Raw genomic sequence first — 4,606 nt, 5'->3', positions numbered from 1 at the left:
CACTGCTATTTCACTGCTTCTATTTCACAATAGATTTAATACTAACTGAAAGAGCTAAAACTCCTAATAACATCATTGAGCTTTTATAATTGATTTTACTGTGATGCCAAGCAGTGAATAGACAAGCAGATAAGCAGGTAATCAGTTTGAAAGTGAACTTCCCAACAATGTGCTTTTATTACTCTTCAAAATGACCTCTCCCTGAGAGCTAGGTTGTTGACGAGGTAAACTGATCACAGAAAGCGCTGATGAACAAAAACAATGCCTTGAGTTAACAATTGAAAAGTATCCTCACAAATTTCAGAGTGATCTGCCAGCAGAAGAAAAATTATATGACTCTATTTTTGACTGAAAGATGAGCAGCCAGGTCGGATCTGATCTGATCTTGTACCCACAATGCACATGTGTAGATTGAGTAGTGTACAGTACAGCACAGCACTGGTAAATGATATAAAAAAGCACTGTCCTCCGTTTTTTTAGCTCCTGTCTTTACTAAAAATGACCTGATCAAAATGTGGTAAACAGCCAGCCAGCTGCTCTTCCACAGTATCACTGGTCATAAATGTAAGTTGCCTTCACCCCGGGTTAAGAGAGGAGATAAAGAGCGGAGGCTGTACCATAATATTGGAACATAACCACTGTTAGCGTTGCCCTCGTTTCCTTTTATCTCTCACATCCCGGCACGTATCATCTAGTTTCACTTCCTGTGTGTGTGTCCCTTTTTCCTGCTCCAGTTGTGCCATCACTTCACATTTTCTGATCTACATTGATATCTCCTTCTAAGCTTTATTTTGTTTTATTTTTTATAAACATTCTTATTACACTCATTACTTACATTTTCTTTTTGTCCTTTTTTTTTAAGTTATACTTGTTTGTCCTTTTTATAGAATTTGAATGTTTATTGTATTAGCTGTAGATTTAGTGTATGTTTCATATCAATGGTAGTTCATTGGTGTACTGGGCTTGCGGGTGGTTTTGTAGATGTGAGAAGCCTTTGTAGATCAAACTCGAAGACTGCTCTGAATACGTGGTGTGCATGTTTGGTGTGTATGTATGTATGTGACTTTTATGACTCAGCCTGGATGTGCTAGAGCCACGGAGGTTTGTCATGGAGTTCTAGTGTGAGCATTAGACGACTGCTAACCTCTGTTAACAGAACTCTTCACGCTGATGCTGGCACCTCTCACCTGTGCGCTTACATGTAAAGATGTAACTCGGGGTAACCATAGATACCTCCAGGTGTGCATGTGTTAATATGTGTTTACTGGTCAACTAGCAGTGCTATACCTCGTATAGGGGGGGTTAAGAGTTCTCTATGACAAGGACTTTGGCTGGAGTGGCTCATGGTCAGTAAAAGTCACCTTTTACTACAATTGGTGTTGATAGGCTAGAGATATTGCTGTGAATACAACTTTGATATTTTTTTTGTTTTCTGTTGTTTAACCTGTATTTAAATGTATCTCTTTCTTGGTTACATATTTTGTTTTTCTGTAACTGAGAGCCCCAATTGTGCACTTTGACAGAATCCTGTTAAATGTAGAATAATATGACATTGATTTCCTTTTTTTTACTGTATCAGTAAATGTTCTTTGCTTTCATGTGACGTTAAGAAAGAAAGGGTCTGCCAGCTCCTCCTATTGGCCGCTACCTGCTATGGATATCAACAAAATAACAAAAACAACAAAGATTGCTGCAAGAGAACAATGTCAAGAGTGAATAAGAGTAAGACAGTGTTGACTTCTGGGTGACAAATAGATTGTGATTTCATTAGTCAGTCACAAAGACAGAAAAAGGTGCAGGTATTTCAGTTTAAACCATCCTCCAGGCATTTTCCTAGAAGGACGAGTTCAGTGTCAGGTCTTCAACAGTAGCGCACACAGAAAACATCCCCAGGCCCAACCACACTCCTTTTCAGAGTAACATACTTCGGGTAACTCAGGAGGCCAACAAGAGGAGGCTGAGGGGCAAGAGAGTGGTAAGGTAAAAGAGTGGGAGTTAGATAAATAGTGAGAGAGAGAGAGAATTTGAGTGTGTGTGCGTCTGTGATTTCACTGGGTATTTACGCAGAATGGGACACAAACACAGTCCTGTTATATTGATTTATTGATTTTTCATTATTCACTGTGTAGAGGCTTTCGTACATTGTTTGCTTTTGATAAGATTATTCGTTGTTTTTATGTTTGATGATTTTTTTCCTTTTGCTTGTGGTGAGTTGTGGGACTGTGTGTTGCTGAGATATTTTCACTCCCATATGCAATTGGCATGCCTTAAATTAAACTCTGAAGAGCTGAGCATTAACAGTTGATTGATGGGTTTTGATATAAATGCAGATATAAGCCAAAGTGGATTTGATTTCAGAAGTGACTGTTGAAAAATGTCAATGGATAAATTGTGCTTGCATGGAAGATGGTGCCTTTAACCTGTTCACTGCAGAATGCTGCCCTGCCTTAATAAAATAATAACAACTGGGGGAATAAAATTAGACCATTTTGATATAAACCTTTATTTTATTGTACGTATGATGATATGAGAATTTGGTATGATATTTTAGCACCACCTTCTCCTCAGATGCTCTTTCTATAACTGCGAGAAAGCTTTGGATTTTTGTAAACTGCAGTATGTTGAAATGTAATGGTTGACTTGTATAAGAGAAACATTAATAAAGTTTTTCTTTCTGTACCTACATTTGTGTCCTGTCTCATTTGTAAAAAAAATGGTTTAAGAATGGAATAATGGAATAATAAAGAAATTAGGTAATATTTAGGTTAGCTAAGTTAAAACTGCATATTGGACTGTATCGAACAGTGAATTTATGATGTAAAAATGGTGGTGTGGATCATCTTCAAGCCAGCTTTTGATATTAAACTTAATACATGTAACTCAAGCTTTGACTCAATATCAGAAGAAATCAGAAGACTGAGATGGAAAAGCATCTGTTGTGGTGAATTTGATAGATAAGGTTGCACATTGGTTTTCCCACCACAATATTCAAACTATAAAAATTAGATAGATAGATAGAAAAGTAACCACACCAAGGATTTCAATGAAGACACAACACATTTTTCATTAACCACCCATATGAATTATAATATGAGGTTTTACTATTGTGCAATCTAAAACTCCATCGAGGGATGAATCAATCATGTGATATTTCAATGAACCATTGTCTTAGTCACACTATTTCAAGCTAGCACTGGGAAACTTGCTGCTATAAGCATTCATAAGGCCTTATGCTCTGATTTATATACTTCATGTTATGGTTTTGGGTTGAATAAAACCACAACCACAACTTCTCGCAGCTTTCTTTGGCCGCAGTGTCTCTGTATTAACACTAAACAATGTCAACAGAATTTAGAGTTCATCGAGTACATGCAGACAGGAAAACACTATATATCATAGTACATACATTAATCTTGCTCGGAAGACATTTGGCACTGGCAGCATAATGTCACTTCACACCCTCGCACATCCTAGTGAGACACATAAGGAGGCATAAGTTAATAAGGATGATAACACTGTGGTACAGCATAAGGCTTGATTGCTCTGGCTTTCAATGTGAAATGTGTAAAGAAACCATTCAATATTAAATCTGTGTAGACAAAAGATGCAGCTAAATTTTAGACAACTGCATGAGAGGCCTTTATACTGTGAGTGGAGGTTGACTTGAAAAGGTTTGAAGACATTTGGCCCTTGATTGAGCTTTAGAAACAGAGGACCATGCTTTAATGCCCTCTGCTTCATTAAAAGAAATTTGAGAACAATAAGAGGCTGATATATTGACAGGAAGTTGCAAAGCAATAGTGGACTTCTTTTGGACAGGTGTCAGATCCAGAAACAACTGTAAATCCCTTTAATCCTGTGTTTAAGTATTGCCAAAACAAACTATCTACTATTCATAATGTAGATGTCTCAGGTGATCTGATAACAAGTGGACAGCTCTGAGCACGTCATCTCACACCTGCGATGAAAAGGTGTCTCCACAGGCGTCTTGTAAGAAAGCTTGATAGTGATGAGGAATGTGAAACTGATCCCTGATCCTGAAACTCCCATTCCTGATCATCTCAAATGTGTTCATCAGAAACATGTTCCCCTTCTTTTTTCTAGGTTGTGGCATATATCTGACAGTGCTGCCAAGCTTGAACATGTAAGATTAACATTATTACTATAGCCACAGGCACTATCCTGCAAATGTATGAAATCTCTGTTTGTGGCCACATTTGTGCCATAATCATGTGATGGCCCTTAGGATTTCCACTGAATCAATCACTTAGAATATGGAACCATCTCTAATCATAAAATGTAAACAGATGAGTAAAATACCAAAATAGATTTGTGCATTGTTATCTCATCAGATCATGTTGCATCTACTTTTCGTTTAAGTTGTGTAATGGGGTTAAAGAGAGTGGCATGTCATCTCCATTCTTGTTTACACTCACCTGCCTGGACAGTTAACACTAAATGCTGTAAGACAGGTTATCACATTTCCATTTTCCAGTGAACAGAAACTACTGAAATATGATCATGCCTTTTATTCACTGTTATTCAGAGTGCTCGGGAGCGACACCATCGATTTTGTAGAATAGCGGCCCCTGGTGGCCATTTTGCT

Source organism: Trachinotus anak, unplaced genomic scaffold, assembly GCF_046630095.1.
Source record: "Trachinotus anak isolate AG129_WGS33_773 ecotype Australia unplaced genomic scaffold, CSIRO_AGI_Tana_v1 ptg000012l, whole genome shotgun sequence".
Taxonomy (NCBI): Eukaryota; Metazoa; Chordata; class Actinopteri; order Carangiformes; family Carangidae; genus Trachinotus; species Trachinotus anak.
The sequence above is the reverse complement of the archived record's forward strand: the minus strand, read 5'-3'. Positions refer to the sequence as shown.